We start from the raw sequence: 19,994 nt of genomic DNA, 5'->3' as shown, positions 1-19,994 counted from the left end.
ACAGAGAACAGAGAAGTAAAGGACATGCTACTTGACAGAGAACAGAGAAGTGAAGGACATGCTACTTGACAGGCCCTTGCTCAGTCGTGTTCACTGGAGTCCTAGTCCCAGTGTCGAGAAAATGGAAACAACCTAAATGTCCTCTACCTGACAAATGTTTAATGAAGATGTGGATCATGCATCCCACTGACAACCATCCAGCTGCAAAGAGAACAAAATCTGCAGATATGTGCAGTTCATATCCTTACTCAAGAAGATGTACATCTACAATAGACAAGAAGCTTCGACCATTGCAGAACACTGATCACAGTGCAGAGCTATGGAGTCCAACCCTGAGGGACGCACCTACCATGTAACTAACGCCTGTACCTCAGGGTCAGGGCTCACTGAAGAAGATAAGGGAAAAGATTCTAAAAAGGCAGAGGAATGGGAATTTTGCTTTGAGATTGTCTCTCAGGAAGTTACACCTTCCATGTCTCACCAACATGGCAGTCTAAACACAACCTGAGCAGGAACAACGCCAACAGACATGCTAATGTTGAAGTGGGGAAGTCTTGTAAGCCTTAACCCTAGACGGAACTACAGGCAACTACAGACTGCTGAGAGTGGGAGACACAGTCTTACCCAGGGAAGAACACACCAACTGATTATCCCATACCAAACAGCTAGTCCTGTAAACATATATAACAATAACATTTTATGGACTAAGTAGGCTGTGTGTGTGCGCGTGTGTGTACATCAGCAATAGGGAAAACCGTTATGAATCTGAAATAGAGAGGAGGTACATGGGAGGATCTGGAGGGAGGAAAGAGAATGGGGAAATGATATAATCTAAATGTTTTTAAAAAATTATAATTAAAAAGAAGACAAGATCTACTTAAGCTTAAGCTTGTTAGTACTGTCTTTGGAGGAGGAAATGAGCTTAGGTAAGAAAATAAGGTCTAATCTATATTTTCTGAAAAACTAGATTAGAGAATAATAAAGAAATCTGTTCAGTGTTTCACTGTTGTAATAAACTCATTCCTTTGGTTTTTGTTTTGTTTTTGTTTAGTTTTTGGGGTTTTTTGTTTGTTTGTTTTTTGTTTTTCGAGACAGGGTTTCTCTGTGTAGCCCTGGCTGTCCTAGAACTCACTCTGTAGACCAAGCTGGCCTCAAACTCAGAAATCTGCCTGCCTCTGCCTCCGGAGTGCTGGGATTAAAGGTGTGCGCCATCATGCCCAGCTCCATTCCTTTGTTTTTTGAGACACAAAATGAAAAACACAAGCACTTCCCAATGCTGGCTATCGACATGAAAGTCAGCCATGAACAAACTCACCTATGGGAGATCTGTGAAGTAGATAAACACAGCAAATATTCAACTAGCAGAATGGTGAGAAGAATGTGGCCAAAGAGATTGGGAACCAGGGTAGGGGGGGTAGGGGAAGGGGGGTGGGGGGAGGGGGGTAGGGGGAGGCGTTTAAATAGCTGAGCAGCAGAGCCTTTCACTGAAACCATTATCACAGGAGGAACAGTGGGGGAGTGAGGGAATACATTCAACTTTGGATTGGGTATCAATAAAACAGAGACAACCATAAGTGGAGGGAGGTAAACTGAAGTCAGACAATTATACAATTAACCTGCATAGACAGGAAAGGAGGGAAAACCGATGAAATAGAAAACCAAGGGCAAAACAGTAGCCACCCACATTAAGAACTACACGTGATCATCTAAAGGCACCAATGAAAAGGAAGATGGAAAGTGTCACGGTGAACGAAAAGGCAACAGCCAACTTTATGTTATGTACTGGAAACCAAAGCCAAGGCTCAGCTGGCTCAGGCAAGGCAGAAGCGGTGGTCTCTGGGTAACAGAGGCTGCCATCCACTGAGCCATGGAAATCAGTACCAAGATCAGCCTCAAGACCCAGAGCGTCCTGAAGGGGAAGCTGCACAAACAGGCGGCTTCGAGGCAAAACTGTCGGATTACATTATGGAGATGGTGGCCAAAACAATACAGTCAGAAGCAAATGACCCAAGCCTGTCTGTTTCTAAGAACAATACAGTTCAGTTTACCATTTGCCTTCATGGCTATTAGATAAACTCTGCTACAAAGGAATGCGCTAGTCCAGTGATTCTCAACCTGTGGGCTGTGACCCCTTTTGGGAGTTGAGCAACCCTTTCACAGGGTCACATATCAAATATTTACATCAAGATTTTTAACTGTAGCAAAATTACAGTTATGAGGCAGCAATAAAAGTAATGTGGTTGGGAGTCACCACAGCATGAGGGACTGTAAAGAGCCTTCCTAACTGCTCTAGTCTAAAGCCTTCTGAGAGCAGCGCCGCTGACCGCCACACATCTTCAAGGGACAAGAGAGACACAGCTGTAGTCCTTCCCCTTGCCATTTCTAGCACTAGACCTGAAAAAAAAAAAAAAAGAAATTCCAGGGCTTCTCCAAAGTCATAGGAGCAAAAATGTCAACAATGAAACCTCTGAGGGAGACGGCACTCTCTGCGGATGGGATAGATAGTGCATCGGAACCAGATGTTCTCACGGACCAAGACCTCCGTTTTGTACAGGAGAATTCTACTGAGAATTACCAAACACCTGCACGTAGAAATGAAGGTGCAGTTCCAGCAGCAGCCAGACAGGGGAGTTACAGGCAAGCGATGTACAGAGGCCCAGTATGTGAACAGGCCAGCTACCACGGCTTTATTCCTTTCCCACCTCCCCCATCTACCACATTAGTGACATGGCTCCACTGTGGCTGTCTTCAATGTAGACAGAAAATGTCATGTTAGTCATAGGAAGGGCCTGATATGCCATGGGTGAGTAGAAGAATGTTTGATGAATTTATAAGCAACTGCATATAATCCATGGAGTAAAGGCTACTGCTAGCTCCCCATTCTAAAGAAAGCACACCAAGACTCAATGTAGATGCGTTCCTGCCTCTCCGTCCAGGCTAACTGCTGTATGCCCTCTGTATTTCTACCAGGGACTGCGTTGTCATTTCTGAAGTCTTACTACCAGTGTCTTGTGAACTCAGCAGCTCGGTCTTCTTCAGGCTGCATCTCTCAGCCCACCACATGGAAAAAATGGACATAAAAGTGCTCTGTACTGAACAGCAGCAATTACCAAAGTCAGCTCCTCAACTGGCATCCCAACTTCCCATTGTTTCTCTCCAGGAATTTACTGCTAGAGACTTGACTGACGTTGTCTTTAAAGTAAGTAACATAAAAAACAAAGAACTGCAGTAATGCCAAGGCTACTGATAAAACTTCAAGGATTCTTTTTATAATCCTAAAATTATACACAAGGTTTTGTGTGTTTGTGCGTGTGTTCATGTTCATATGTATGTGGTTGTATATGTGTACATGTGTGTGTTAAAGGAAATTAAGCTACTTGAACTGACAATGCTCCCCGGTGGTTGGTGAGGGAAGTCCACAGGACCCCCACAGTACAGTGGACGATGGCTCTGGGGTTGAGCGTGGCCCCTATAACCAAAGCACACACTTAGGGGGAAGACTGAGATGATGCCAGCTAGAGCTGGCCTAAAGCCTCCTCCTGAAGGCTGGCTTCCTTGGCACCTGAAGATAATTCTATGCAGGCTGCCAAGGGAGGAAGCAATTAATAGTTCCTCCCCACTGCCCCCACAGCCCTCATGCCCTTCAACTCCAGCCACACCAACTTCTGCAACAAGAAATGTATCTCCATGCTCCCATGTGCACTAATGCAAACCTTCATCTTAGGTCTACACTGTCCAATTCTCATGACTACACATGACCTTCGAGATCTAGGACTGAAAATAGGCTCGTGACCAAATCCAGCAGTGCATCTATTACTGATTTTTCAGTCACAAAATACATAGAATGACACTTGGGCCTGAGTAGACCCCAATAGTTGGTTGAGTTGATGGTACATATACAAATAACAAAAGCCACGAAAACAGAAATCTGGATGACAAACACCCCCAGCTAAATCCACCACTAGCAGAGTAAAACCAGGATTTCAGAATGTGTCCTAAAACAGGCTAAGTATAACACAACTTGTTTTCACAATGAACCTGAGATGCAGCACAACACTTGAAGCAAATCCTCCCCATGCAAAGGACAGGAGGAGGTAAGGAAGGACAGGAAACAGGACAGGCCCCAGGCAGCACTGCTCTCCCTCTCCCTCTCCCCTCCCCCTCTCTCTCTCTGCCATCCACACCCTATGAACCACACACACATCCAGTGACAACTGTACAGAATGTGAAGGGGCGGGGCAAAATGGCAGGCCTAAGGGCGGTAGTTACCCCTGCCCTGGGGAAGAGGCAGCAGACCCAGAGGAACCACCAGCCCTGAATTCTGGAAGGCGACACATTCCCCCAGATGCTGCAGATCACAGAAAGCTGCAAGATTTGCCCTGGAGAAGTAAGGGCTGGTATGTGTGTACTGAGGTGTACAAACACACACACACACATATATACATACACACATACACACACACACACATACAGAGGTAACCTCCCCTTTCCCCTTTGCCCTACTTGTATAAACCTTTCCTCCCTCATGGTCAACACTAATCTGATGATTACATATTCAGGAGGTATGCTATGGAATAAATGGGAACCATATCATATTTTCCCCCCAATCCTTTCCTATTCTCCTTGGCAATTTCAGTTTGACCAATTAGAATAAACTAAACGGCAAAGTTTTAACTCAGTAAGGAATCTGCTTTTTCTGTTCTGTTTCTATATAAAGTTAAGGATCCTTGCTCTATCCCAAAGTAAGGAAATAAGGAAATTCAGGTTACTTTTCTCTTCCATAGACCACTGGCCCCAGAATCTTTAAGTTCCCTTCAGTGACTGATGGATCAACTTGGACCCCAAGTTGTAGAAGAACACCCATAAAAAAGAAATTTTAATTTTGTCATGGAGTTGATTTTAACAGGATCTGCCTATACCAATTTTATATTTACCTTTTAAAGAAACTGATGGAATATCATGGCATGGGGCTTGAAATCAGGACAACCTGGCACAGCTGATGCCCAGATAGACACAAACACTGTTAACTCACAAGTCCAAATAACAAGAGTCAGATCACAATTGCACCAGCTCTTGAAAATCTGCAAATCAACCCTCCAGGCCAAGTTAAGGCTATGTGATCAGATCTCTATTTCAATGGCTCCTTAACAAAAAGGACCTGCTCTATGTCTATGATTCAGAAAACTTCCAGAATGGTAGCCTAGCCTTTCTGTGTCACAACTGTAATCAATTAACATAGATACCTGTTGCCAAATACAAGCTTTCAGATGAAGCTAATGTTTCCAAGCACTAACTCTACCATACATATAACAGTCTGTAGAGCACAGATTTTTTTATTGCCCTGTTCTGTCAATGGAAGGTAAGTTTAAAAAGAGAATGCTGTCCTGTTAATACACACATGCATACCTACAAACCAAAGACTAGGAATGTTTAACCAAAATGCTAGCGGCTGATTCCAATAATATGGGCACTGGGAGATCTTGTTCTATTGTATTTTTCTATTACCATATTATAATATGTGCTGATACTGTAATAAGAAAACAGTTAGGTCAGCAAGATGGCTCGCCAGCGGAGGGTGCTTGCCACTAAATCTGAAGTACCGGTAAACATGGTAAAAGAGGTACAACTCCCACAAACTATCCTGATATACACAGACATGCACACAAATAGATTCAATAAATGTAATAATAATTTGTATATAATTCACAATCCTCCAACTCAGAGATTTAGAGGCAGTAAGATGATGATTAAGGTTCCATCCTTTTACCACATGGCACTGTTCTGTGTGCAGGAGATTTACCTGAACACAGAGGCTTACTCATGATGTGTTCTCTGAGCACAGGCATACAAACTGCTGGACTCCAAACGACCAAGGCTTCCTGACACTGTTACACCAAGGGACTTTCAAAAGTGTCATTTCAACTGGATTCAGAAGAATGAAAGGAATTTCCTGCATTTTATCAAGGCAATTTCCCAGAAGATTTTTGCTTCCAATTCTTTCGAATACAAGGGTTAAGACCACTTGGCAAAAAAATCCAGGGATATTTAAAGAGCAATGCATATCAACATGAACTGCGAGTCCTTCTCAGGCGTCACTCTAACTGTGAAGTTGGCCACGGAGTCAATCATTGTGGTCACATCCAAGGGCAGAAGAAATCATCTGCTTTGGGACCCAGAAACACATAACACACATGTCCCAAGGATGGAGAGAAAGCCCGTCTTTGTCTTGCTATCATATGACAAGTGCTATTGTTTAGTTTTCTCTATAACTCCATTAAGATACCAACCACAACGCATGCACGATTTAAGGACTTACTTTTCAGAACTGCAAAATGGCATCTGTAGAATGTCTCAAGGGAATTACAAAGGCACTTCTTTAGCCTGACAAAGAGCACTGTTTCCACTAAAAACAGGGCTGTTCACTTTTGGAGGGAAAAACCAGTAAAAATTTACAAAGCAGAACTAAAAATGCAGAATAACAGTCTACAGAGAAAAACTAAAACTACTAGGGCACAAATTTCCCTCATTTCAACATGGAACAGAGTTTAATTTTAAAAAAGAAAGAAAGAACAAAAAGCACTTTTTTTTTAAAGCTGGACTCCAGAAATTCAAACAACCCCATTAAAAAATGGGGTACAGAGCTAAACAAAGAATTCTCAACTGAGGAATACCGAATGGCTGAGAAACACCTGAAAAAATGTTCAACATCCTTAGTCATCGGGGAAATGCAAATCAAAACAACCCTGAGATTCCATCTCAAACCAGTCAGAATGGCTAAGATTAAAAATTCAGGTGACAGCAGATGCTGGCAAGGTTGTGGAGAAAGAGAAACAAAAAACACTTTTTATCTGCAAGTGTAAAACTTACAAAGAAAAAATAACAACTTCAAAACAAAAGTTATCAGCAGAAATATTTTTTTCTCATCCACAGGCAGTGTGTGATGTGAGAGTCCGGTGGTGCTGAGGCAGCCACCACAGCCTCCCTCGGGACCACTTCAGGAGAACCCAGTCAATGCTTCCTTCCCTCTACAGCTCAGGACACCAGGTGTCAGGGAGACCAAGCTTTATTCCCAAATCCTGCACTTACCAGTTAGCACACTCACTTCCCAAGACTATGAACAAGTGGAAACATTCCAGTGGATGAGACAACCCATTTTCAAAATGGCACAAGAGCACCCCTAAAACAGCACTAAAAATGTAGCCACATTCATGACTCTGGAATTGAAAAGAGAACCGATAACAGTTTCAAAATCCTATTAGGAGAGTCCCTTTAGAAATGAATCGGGGCTGGTAGACCCTCAGTGGTAGAGCACACACCGCACACACCTAGACCCTCAGTGGTGAAGCACACACCGCACACACCTAGCACAGAGCCCCTGGGATGCACCCCCCAACAACACAAACGCAAACTAAGAAATGGGCTGGGGAAACCAAGAGTGTCAGAAGTGGAAACCCAAGTAAGGAAATGTCTGCAGACAGAGTATGGGGAAAGAGCACAGGGAGGAGATTCAGTCACTCTCCTGTGTGTGCTCAGAGGGGGTCCAGACAGTGCCCTCAAAAGCTCTTTCATGGCTTGAGAGAAAAACTTCCATCACAACTATGAATAGACTAATGTACAGAAGTCACCCACAAGTAAACTGCTCTGCCTAGGTTTCGTACAACCTAACTGGTTAGCCCTACTTCCAATCTTTCCGGAATAGTCCTTCTCAACCAGTCTTCCCCAATTCCAGTTCTGATGGAAATATCTGTGTCCAGAAAACCTCAGTGACGAGTCACAGATAGCAAGTGGAGTTCTTCACCCGGAAGGCAGAGGCCTGTAAGATGCTGGCTTGACAACCCTTTCTGTCCTCATTTCTCCCAGGCTGAATGCTATAGTTGAGTGGGGGAAAGCCACTTAGCCCCAAGGCTCACACCCTAGGGAAGACTCAGAGGCAGACAGCAGAGCTGAGCACCAGCTAACACCATCATCACTGAGTGGAGCCCCTGCCACCCATATTTCACCCCATGCTTCCCCTCCTCTGGGGTCCCAACTGTGCCCTCTACCTCTCAGAGCTTCTTTTTTTTTTTTTTTTTTTTTTTTTTTTTTTTTTTTTTTTTTTTTTTTTTTTTTTTTTTTTTTGTTTTTGTTTTTGTTTTTTTGAGACAGGGTTTCTCTGTATAGCTCTGGCTGTCCTGGAACTCACTTGGTAGACCAGGCTAGCCTCGAACTCAGAAATCCGCCTGCCTCTGCCTCCCGAGTGCTGGGATTAAAGGCCTGCGCCACCAGGCCCGGCTCTCTCAGAGCTTCTTATGTACAAGTTATGCTTAAAGTTAGATTTTTTTTTAAAGTGGGGGCAAATGGAGGAAATTCAGTAGACCTCCATTTTCAAGTAATTCTGTCAATTATGATCTTATTTTTCTGATATCCACGATAGTCATGTAATGATTCCATAGCTATATTGTTAAATTAACTAGCGCTCTAATGGCATGTACATTTTGTCTCAATTTAATGAGAAATTCTGTGTCATCTCTTAACTGTGCATTAGGACAGATGAGGAATGGCAGGTATAGGTGATGGTTTGCGCGGGTAAGGTAAGCACTCTGGAGGTATAGGCTGGGCAATCAGAGGTCCAAACCAGCCTCAGTTATACAGCAGGTTCAAGACCAGCCTAGACTATGGAGAGACACCCCCCCTCAAAGAAACAGCAGTTGGGGGAGGGAGGAAGGGAGCGGGTGTTAACTCTAAGGAAAGCAGGAGGAAAGAGGCAGTCTCTGAAATGAACCCTAGAATGGACCAGAGTACAGACCCTTGTGAGTAACAAGAACAAACAAAACCATCCCAAAGCACTTATTTTATAACTATCAAAGAATCTGAGAAATGTAACTAAGTACATGAGAGGTCAGCTTTTTAAATGTTCTGAGAAAGGCAGAATGCCCCCACCCAAAGGCAACAGATATTTGCCATCTGTTCCTCTTTGCATGAAATGCTAGAAGACAGTGCTGAACTGTGTTTCTGAATAAACTTACCCCCACTCCCCCTCATCTCAGATGAAGCTCATTCCTTCTGCCTACAGGACAGTGCCTGGTATGGCTATACTACTATAATTCTGGCACTCAGGAAGCTGGAGGCAGGACAGGCCAACCTAAACTACATAGTAGGACCTTTTAAAATGGATGGATGGACGGATGAATGGATGGATGGATGGATAAAAGATGGCGGGTACTTTTCCTAACCACAGGAATGCTGAGGCTCTCTCATCAGTGTGCAGCCCGGCTGTGAGAGCAGGACAGGGAAATTTGTTCCTTACAGGTGCAGGTTGGTATCCACCTTTACTCTACTCCATCAGGTTCTGCACAAGCACCCCAGGGAAGGCTGTGTTCCTGGCTGGTGTGGGCCAAACATGGCAAGCTCCCCCAAATATAAACAGAATCAATCTCTTTGGGCCTCCCAATCACCTGGACACGGGCTACATCAAGACAGCAGGTTTTACCTTAAGCCACTCTAGAGATGGAGGAGTAAGTAGCTCTTTGCTAAGACCATGTACCTGCCTTCCGAGAACCCCCACTCCCAGCTTTCCCAGGGTGCTTAGCGAGCCACAGCCCTGCAGCCTGGCGAGCTGGCTGCCTTCCGCATCACAGAAAGTCAGCCTCACACTCTTCTACGAGCTCTCTCTGGGCATGCGTTCCTCACAATGGCTTCCTTCTGTCCTTCTCTAAGCTGCCCTCCCTGCCTTGAGCTACTTGTTTGCCCTGTGACTGACCTCCATACCATCCGAACTCAAACAGCATGGCTTCCTCTTCATCTTCTGCTCACAGCAGCTGCCAAACTTTAGCTTGCTGACCTGCAGTTTCTCTTTTAAATCCTATTAAAACTGTCCTCAAACTTCATAGAGTCTGTTCTTCAACTATGGACCCAAAGAAGGGACCCAAATTTCCCTAATACAAAATCTTATCAAAGGTAGAAAGGTGCCTCGGAAAATGGGGGTGCGCATTCTGGAGAGCAGTTATAGCTATCACAACTGAGCCCCCCATTAGACTCTTCTGAATCCCTCAAATATAACATGCAATGGCCACACTGAGCATTTAGGCCATTGCTAAATAAAATACAATTTGTCTTCTAGGTCGGCCTGACAGCCAGAAAACCCAACTGCAACAGTGCCTCAGCCATGCAGCTGGCTCCTCGCTAGCTAGATACCTTCTCATGCTGCAACACAACAGAACCCTTTGAGATCTAGTGCAGATGTGCATTCTGCTCTAGAAGATTAACGCCCTCAAAAACAAATGCTGCTCACTACCCATCACGCCATCAATCGCAGCATCCCAGGGAGAGCACAACTCACATTATTAGTGATGGAGCCCTCAGAGTGCTGGGATCCCACACCTGCCGTCCAGGTCTGCACTCACTGCCACCACCTTGCTCGCCCGCCTCGCCCGCCAGCCCTGTACAATCCAAGGACGCCCGGATTAGGATAAACCCTTAAGCAGCAGTGCTGACACAATTCAGTCCCAGTGCTTAAGTCAGAGGCGGCACAGCTCCAGGCCAGGAATAGTGCCACCAACACTAGAACCCAAAGATAAACACAAGCATCTCTAAGAAGCAGTGTTTCCTTCCAGTCATAAAATTAATTCCTGAGGTAGGTTACCTGTTTCTCCAGCCAAACAGAAAATATTCCCAAATGTGAGAGCCTACACAACTACTAAGTATGACAAATCAACAAGCTGAAGAGAATCAAGAGATGAGGTCACTCTGGCAACAGAGTTCTGCACCAAAAACAAAGAAAAAACAAAAACATTACTCTTCCCTTTCCCTTTTTAAAGGAAGAACGCATGCTTGTGCACTTAGACACATCACACACATGGGCACGGCCATGACGTGCCACAGCTGCTTATGGAATCAGCCATACCTGCTACAAATCCTGACGCTTCATGGTCAAGAAGTGGGGTATGGATGCCTCCAACAACTACTCTAACAAGAAGCAATGTAGGGGTGCCATAGTCAATCAAAAGGAAGACTCTTTACAGTGGAAAAAAAAAAAGCTTGGCTTAGAGGACATACACATCAGCTACATATACATCTACCATCGGCTACATATAGTGAATTATTAAGCAAAAGCTATTCAAGGGGAGTGAACTTAGGTTCATTATAAGAAACCCTGAGCACTGCCTCAGGGGGAATCATTTTTTAGCTGCCTTCCCTATGTAACTAAGCACTTGGCCTGCTGCAGTTTGCCTCATTTTTTAGTTGCCTTCCCTATCCTAACTAAGCACTTGGCCTGCTGTAGCCTGCCCTGGTGCTACTTGTATTTTGATGTTAATTCTGCTTCCTCAAGAGCGGCTGCCCTGAGGAGGAGCAGATGATGCACTCAGTTGATCTCACTGAGCCTTCTCCCCATTCTGACTGTTCAGCTAAAGGTTAAGGCAGATGACTGGGCAGTGGCAGGGAAGGGTAGGATAGGAGTCTCAGAGAGATGGGAGAAGAGGAGGTGGTTGGATGATGGAGCAGAACCACGTGGACTAGAGAAGCCACAGGTAGCAAGGAGTCTCATAGTTGGGAAATAAGTATAGTGATAGATCTGCCCAATCTATATTATTATATATTATATTATAAACATAGTAACTGGTTGTTTTTTTATATGGGCTTATGGGGCTAAGAAATTACCACAGCGTTGGCCAATTCGTTATATTTCTCTAATACCTAAGCTGTCTCTCTGGAGAACTTTCCATACCCACCCCAATCACTTTTTAAATCTTGTAGGAAATTATATACCAACTTTGTCGAGTGACTTAGACTCACCCTGATCTCCGGCTGGCTTCATTTTTCCATCTTTCTATTCTTGCTCTCTCCCTGCCTACAAACAGATGCAGTGCTTCAGTCTCCTCCCTCCCTGCTGATGAGTAGTCTCAAGACTAAGAGTCTCCCTCCTCCCGCCTCGCTGTGGTAGCTTTCAGAGAGGGGCAGCCATGCTTGCCAGGTCCTTCCTACAGGACCAGTACCAGGAGGCTAAGGCAGGGTGAGTGACAGGGGTCAGGGTGGCCTGCACCAGTTCCAGTCCACAGATACTGACTCAGGAAATAAGGCAAGAGACTGGATGCTTCCCATCTGCTTCCAGATTCTCCTCCACCTCTCGCCAACGTGTGTCCTAGCTCATACACAGTCCTGAAGATTTACAATGACTGCAGAGATGTCCGTGAGTTTGAAGCCACAATAAAACCTTTAACCAAAACACAAGTGCCAAACAAGCCAGACTTGTTCATTCCTCAGAGATACTCCTTAGATCAGCGAGGCCAGCCTAAACCCAAGAGATCCTGTTTCCCCATGTGCTCCCCAAGCATAGAACATCTTCAGTAAGACATGAAAAGAAGCCCTTGACAGCCCCCTCTAGGAAGGAGGGAGAGGAATAAAGAGGCAGACAGAACAAGAGAACGACCTTGTTCCTGAGTGGAAACCCTGGCATGCTTAACAATGCTGAGCCAAATTCAGGATAAGAGCAGAGTAAATGGCAGAAGAATATGTGTGAACAACAGCCAAAGGAATTAGAAAGCTACAAATTCTTATAGGGATTCATTAATATATAGGCAAATACAGTCCAGAGTAAAACACAGGTGAGATGTGAGTTACTTCATCAAAACATTCTTTTTAAAGCTTTCAAGTATGCTGGAGAGGTGGTGGCCAGTGAAGTGCTCACTGTGAAAAGACCGAGTTGGACCCCAGCAGCACTGGGGGCAGGGAGAGGAGGAGAGGAGGGAGGGAGGGAGAGTAGTGTGCACACAAAGCTTTTGGGACTTTAACAGAGTAGAAAAGAAAAATATCCAAGATTCACATGCTAAAGGTAAAACACATTTTAACTCCAACGCCTTTGAAGTCTCTACCAATAGCTCAGAGGAGCAACAAAGCAGCCATATCACAGTACTTCTCAAACTCGTCCCTCAGGCAAAATGACTGAATACTTGTGTCTGGGTGGTCTCAAAGTGACAGAGGGATTTACGTCTCTGCGGTGATCTCTAATTTACTCTAGAGCACACTCACACTTGACAAACTCTCCCGCTCAGTGAGGCCACACAGAGCACTGTGGGTAGTGAGAGGTGTCCAGACTGAGCCTGAGAGTAACAGCCATGACCAGCAATGCACTGCCCTTACTTTACCTTCTTCATCTAGAGGAAAGACAACTGACAACTACTTGTGACTTAAAGTGTACCTTAAAGGTGTAAGGATTTTCAAAAGATTCTGGCATGGCAAGCTACAGACAAAGTGAGTGAAGAGACCCACTTCCCGAAACGTACACGGATCTGTCTATAGAGCATTTACTCCATAGGTTATGACTGCATAAAAACAACATATTAATAAAAATTACATGCAAAGGGAGGAAGAAGGTTGGCACATTAAGACTCTCTGCATTGCAAAGTCTATCTAATACACCTCCAGTAAACAGATCCGATCTCTCAAGTCCACACTTGACATTTAACAAAGTTCTTCAACCTTTAGAAAATAGGCTGGTTATCAATAGCTCTCTCTCAGAAAAAAACTGAAAATGTGGTCTTCAGGTGAGGGAAGGGGGAGGGAAGGAGAAAGGGAGGGAAGAAGAAAAGGAGGGAAGGAGGAAGAGAGGGAGAGAGAGAGAGAGAGAGAGAGAGAGAGAGAGAGAGAGAGAGAGAGAACACCAACTGTTTTCCCAACTTCTTGTCTCTGAAGTGTCTGAAATCCCTGCCTCCCCTAGTGTCTGCTCCCAAAGCGCCTTGCAAGTGACAGAGCTCACAGCCCTTGGCACCTATAGCTGGGGTCAGAGCTCACAGCCCTTGGCACCTATAGCTGGGGTCAGAGCTCACAGCCCTTGGCACCTANCAGAGCTCACAGCCCTTGGCACCTATAGCTGGGGTCAGAGCTCACAGCCCTTGGCACCTATAGCTGGGGTCAGAGCTCACAGCCCTTGGCACCTATAGCTGGGGTTCTATCCCATGCAGTTCTCAAAGCCTGCTGCACTGTCAGCCCCTGCTCACGCCCAGAACTGACTCCACGCAGCATCTCCCAGCAGTACCTCACCACACCGCTTCCTTTAGACAAGGGCAGACCACATAGGGAAAAGACAGATGACTTGATGCCTGGAGGGGGGGTGGGGGTGGGGGGTGGAGGGGGAGAGAGAATGTCACTATCAGCCCCGGCTCTGAACGGCCCACCCAAGGCTGCCTGCCCCTGCTCTTCTCCAGGCCCTAAGAGCCTCAGTCAGTGAACTGCGCTCTGCTTGGGAAGCCCCGCACCCTCAATTTCTCTGCTTTCAACTTCTCACAGAACACAGCATCAAGTCCTGCCAGGCCAACCATTCTCAGCTCGTTTTATTGGGTAGCAGGTCTCAGAGGGACTGGGTTTTGTACTCCTATTTACAGGCAGTTCCTGAGACTAAAAACTGATTTAGGGGCCTTTGGGATTTAAAAAAAAAAAAAAAAAAAAGACAGCACATGGTTAATACTTATCTTACCAAAACCAGACAGTAAGCGTCTTAGGGAACTCGCGGGCTATGCCTTGTCTGGCGAGGTGGGCTAAGGAAATACGTACCTGTCTGTCCCCAGTGCTTTATCTTCATCATCAACTCAACTGTCTGTGACTGTTTCCAGGGACGTGTGCCTGAGCCCCAGACTTCCCACGCAAATGAAGCGTTCGTTCTAAACATAAACACCTGCATTCACTACCCACGCTCCAGCTTTCCCCACGGGCCAGGACGACCGTGTGTTCCTCCTCGGAAATCAACCTCTAACCGTTTTCCTCTTCTCACCATTCCCATTTCCTGTTCCCATAGTTACCCCACCTTCCAAGCTTCCCCAACTGTGACCCAGAAATATTTACTGCCTGATGCAACTCACAAAAACAGCAAACACTGCCGCTTTAATGGAAACCATGTTTTCAAATGAATGGCCTTCCCTTTCCATCCTCTCCCTCATTCACAGAAGGTTTTTATAAGCGCCATGTGGTCGTGGGTCTCATATTATCTACTGTTTAAGTGCTGGGCATGACCCTCAAAATAACTCTCTTGAAAACCCAATCTATACCTGCAACCTTACCACACCCTCAGCTTCTGGTTCTCCCCTATCTTTTCAATGCAAACCTCAAACACCAATCCTAACACTTGCTTGACTGACCATAGGGAGTCTATGTCCCTCCCCCCTCCTGAAGCAGCTTGGACCCCAAAAGTCATCAGTGTGGCACCTTAACTCCTTGCCCACTCTTACACCACCCTGGTTTAGAGCTGCCCAAGCCCAAGTCGTCTAACCCACCTATTTCATGTATGAAATCCTCAAGTAATGAAAAGTGTATTTTTTGTTAAAGCACCTTAGAAACTGTTCTCAATCATATTCAGGCGAGGTAACTTTTTAGTCAGAATACTCAGGAGGCTGAGGCAGGACTGTCATAAGTTCAAGGCCAGCTTGAGCTACAGAGGGAAGCCCTATCTCAAAGACAAAGAAAATAAATTATCTGACAATTACAAACCTTAACAGGGCCTTTATTGATCCCAGAACAGAAGTCCTACCAAGTTCTTGAGTCATACTCAATTCCACAATCACAGACATCAGCTTTCTATCTGTACATACTTTTGAAAAAATGTCAGTCAGTCAGTCATGATTAAACTACAGCTATCCTTCAATGGAAGAGAATCTGATATCCTCTCTAGCAAACTCTATACAATGCCAGACACTTGAGGAAAGAAAGAGGGCAGAGAGTGAAAGGCACAGAAGGATTTGCCCAGCAGCTGGAGGCTAAACTCTCACAACACTAAGCTCAAGGATGCATAGCTGCTTAGCAAAAGAGGAACCTTTACTCTCAAACAGTGGCTCTATTTTCTCCCCTCAGCGATGGTAATATTTGTTGTATTCTCTTTCAAAGTAGTTCGTGTGCAGCCATGCCTTGCTTGTCCAATCACTGCTGGGTATAACAGCTTATTGTTTAACTATAATCTGTCTAACCATGCAAACACTTGGGCAATCAGGCATGGTCAATTTGCAAGAGTCAAGTCCAATGCCCTACTAATGGGCCTCTCAATGAAGGAACAACTTTCCCACAATTTCTCTCTCATTTGAATCTGATTGTCTATGCTTTCACATATTCCAAAACAATCAAAATAACACACATGCTTGCTAGTTACTCTAACATGTAATATTTATACACATAAAAGATTAAACCCTAGGGAAAAATGAAGTTGTCTCTCTGAAATTCATGTCAGTACCAGTGTAGTCCACCCGCTCAGAGCACAAGGGCGCTCAAGCTCCATGACTGGATCTCTTCTGGCCTCAAGAACCATTTCCATCACTCTCAGACCCAGCTCCTCTGACAGGTAAAGATGGAGAGGGAGGAGGAAGGGTAAACCCAGGATTAGCATCCATTCCAAGAAATCGCCACTACAAAAAGATTCGTGAAGAGCTGCCCAAGTAGAAAGAAGAGTGGGCCAAAACCAGGGCCATAAACAGGAGACATAGGGGGCAAGAAAAACTGGAGGAACAGAAATTACTCAAGGAAGTGTTACCACAACCAATCAAACTGCAGCATGTGAAGCCCAGTCAAGGGACACATCTACAAAACAACTTGCACACCTAAGGCTAGGGGAACCCTGGCGAAGAGGGTCAGAAAGACTGGGCGAGCCAGAGGATCTCTGCAGCAAGCCTGTCTCTCCTAGTGTGTGTGCTGCACACACACTCTCACCAACACGGCTGCCTAACACAAACTGAAGAAGGACAACAACAGACATGCCAAAACAACACGGGAAAGCCCCAGCCCTCAACCCTACACTGAGAAGCACAGGCAACTCTGGAACGCTGTGTCAGTGTGTCAGAGAGAATGGCCTTCCCTGGGGAAGAGCCGAGTAGTCACCCCATACCAAACGGCCAGCCATGACAACAGGCATACAAGTGACACTACACAGAAGGAGTCAGTGAGAGTTAGGAATATGCAGCTAAATACCAAACGGCCAGCCATAACAGGCATACAAGTGACACTACACAGAAGGAGTCAGTGAGAGTTAGGAATATGCAGCTAAATACAAATACACACACACATACACAGTTAACAATAATTTTAAAATATGAAAGAGAGCAAGGAGGGGTATATAGGAGGATTTGGAACGAGGGAAGGGAAGGGAGAAAATATGTAATCATATAATCTCAAAAATAAAATATAAAATTCACAATCAGCTATAGACTGCTCCTTTCATCTTAAATGTAACAAAAATCATGAATGTTGTGCTGAAACACCACAAGGTGACAATAAAACACACAGAAACCTCCATTTCTACTAACATATGATAGAGGTATCAGGTGAAGGCAGGAAACAGAACCCAACACAAGGTCAACTTCTGTTATTTAGCTTGGAGCTGGGGGAGCAAATGGATAGACATCCTCTTCCTCCATTTCCATAGTAAGAAAACCTGTGCCCAGACTGGACCATCTGCCTATGAGAAAGCTTCATGAGTCAGATGGCCTCTGCTTGCTTGAACCAGACTGCTCAAGCTCTGCAGTGTTAGCATCCCGCTATGAGGAACAGTGCTGCTCTGAGAGGACGTAGGCTCTCTGCTCTGTCTACCCATGGACCTGCCTTCCAACGGGACTGAACCCACTGTGCCAGATGGGGAGCAAAACCTGCTTAACACAAATACAATTATTGAAGTCCACATTGCTGAGTATGCCCTAACTTGCTACTTCCCTGCCTCAGTGAAACACTTAGGTGTCCGCAAGAAAAGACAAATGCCAAACGTAGGGTCAAGAGAGCACAGTAACATCTGGAGTTTAAGAAGCATAGGTGTGGCAAAAGGTAACCTAAGTCAGAGCCCGGCGGCACACTGACCAAACCAAGACCACCTTCACTCCGCGCGCCCAAGCACAATCCACAAGAATCATCCTTCAAGACTTTTATTCTAAAAGATAAGGATCTGGATAGTAACTACCATACAGATGGGCTCCACATCCAAGCTCCAAGAGCTGTTGGGTACAAGACACCCTCTCTAACCTGCTTCTCTTGTCCGGAGCTACTCAGGTGACATCGCCAACGTATGGATGTCAGCACTGCGCTCCCTCAGCACAAGCAGGTGGCCAGTTCCAATAGTGAGAGAACTGTTTTATGTGTGACTCTAATGCCCAATGAGATACAGCAAGTGAGCTCTCTTCTTGTGGAGAGGGTGCTTCCTAATTAGCTTACTGGGAAGACAGCCCCTCTGCCTGTAAAATGCATGTGTGCCTTCATAGAAGGTAAAGGAAAAATGGATTATCTCTGGTGCTCAGTATTAGAGGAGAAGCAAGCAGAAATGTTACTTCTAACAGTGCACCGCTTTCCAACTTCTGCAAAAGCAACTATTTCTCCAGATTTCTGTCCAAAATCAGCCAAGGCATCATTGCTAGTAATTGAGACTTAAAAAATTCACTTTATAAACTAAATCATCGAAAAGGTTTAGTGACCACAGGAAGAACTCTCTCACCCACAGCCCGTCTGCAGCCGCTCCTCTGCCTCACACTATTTCCTAACCAAAAGCTACTACAAATTGTTCAGATCTTTTGGCAGCAGCTCAGGAAACTGCCCTTTTCACCCATTCCCTCACAAAAAACGCAGTCCCGCTCCACACAAACCCTTCTCCCAAGGGTACTATGCTGTGTGAAAGCAAATGTATACAACTTCATTGAGCAACAGGCCCCAAATATTTTGCATTTTTGTTAAGAAAACTGAAAGCAAGTCGCCAAAGACATATGGCCAAAGCTTTACTGAATCAGCTCACAAAGGTTGCTATGCCAGCATCTGAAATGGATGGGGCTTTTGGAACCACAGCTGTCTGTACTTTATACAAATCATCAAGGGATGACAAGCAGTGCGTGAAGCCACTTCCTGCACTTAATCGCCCTTACATTCCCCACTGTTCCCAACCTGTCATATTTTATATTATTCGAATAAGTGGAGTCGGGGGGTTTGCTTGTCTTGTTTAAGTCAAGCAACTCACTTTAACTTTGATTTTAATCTCAGTTTTGCTACGATCTGACACATCCAGTAAAGGCATTTGGGCAAGTCACAGAATGAAACTGACAGTCCCTGTCAGCTCTTTATCCAAGGATACAAACAACTGGAAGATTTCTCCATTTACTTAAAAAGAGGTGAAAGCAGGTGTTAAATTACCCAAAAACTATAAAATATTTAATATCTAAAAATAAAGCCAACGTTGCCTCTTTTAATATAAAATTAAAGACAAACTTTTGAAAACCGGGAATTCAATTGTTCCTCATTTGGCTTAACATTTCACATGCTAATAATTTATTAAAAAGAAAAAAAAGCCAAAATAATAAAAAGGCGGTAAAAATTAAAGCTCAATAGTACTTTGTACTGGGAGAATCAAGAGCCAAAATCTATCTGTGAACAAAATTCAGGATTCTTAAAGAGAAACAAGCATCTGGCCAGTGCCTTTCAAGCAACATTTTCTGTGTCCAAAGATGACTTAAAACTGAAAACAAGTTCCAATAATAACACAATGTACACACACACACACACACACACACACACACACACACAAGAACTAGCTCTATCCCTCCTAGTAAGTAACCGATTTGACTATGCGAGACCCACGGTACCTTTTTCTTTTAAGCTGACCCTAACCTCACTATGTAGTCAATGACGACCTCAACACCTGATCCTCCTGCCTCCACCCTCCAAGCACTGGGCTTCAGGACCAGCTTTCCACACCCAGTTTGAAGAAGTACTGGAGACAGCAGCCACAGTTTCAAGGCTAGGAGGTGAGCCTTCTACCAACTGAGCTACATCCCTAGTCTAAGACATAAGATACTGTCAGCCAGAGGTCAACACGAGGTGGAACAGAAATGAGGCTGACATTCAAAACTCCTCTGCAGAACTTTCAATCACTTGAAACACACACACACACACACACACACAAAGCAATACAAATGATATAAGAAAAAGATCTAGATTCAAATAACCCCATTAAAAAATGGGGTACAGAGCTAAACAAAGACTTCTCAACTGAGGAATACCGAATGGCTAAGAAA

General features: G+C 44.7%; 1 protein-coding gene across 7 annotated transcripts in view; it reads right to left on the bottom strand.

Annotated features, from left to right (window-relative positions):
- The window catches only part of Epb41l2 (erythrocyte membrane protein band 4.1 like 2), a 101,201-nt gene extending 90,805 nt beyond the window's left edge, over nt 1–10,396 (bottom strand). For all 7 annotated transcript variants that reach the window (XM_029532819.1, XM_029532820.1, XM_029532822.1 and 4 more), the window contains exon 1: nt 10,319–10,396. The gene's annotated coding sequence lies outside the window, so the exon portion shown is untranslated. The remainder of the gene's footprint in view (nt 1–10,318) is intronic.
- Nucleotides 10,397–19,994: the final 9,598 nt, after the last annotated feature.

This window comes from Mus pahari, chromosome 21 (assembly GCF_900095145.1).
Source record: "Mus pahari chromosome 21, PAHARI_EIJ_v1.1, whole genome shotgun sequence".
In the NCBI taxonomy this organism is placed as follows: Eukaryota; Metazoa; Chordata; class Mammalia; order Rodentia; family Muridae; genus Mus; species Mus pahari.
Note: the sequence above shows the minus strand (reverse complement) of the source record. Positions and strands in the feature narration are given on the sequence as shown.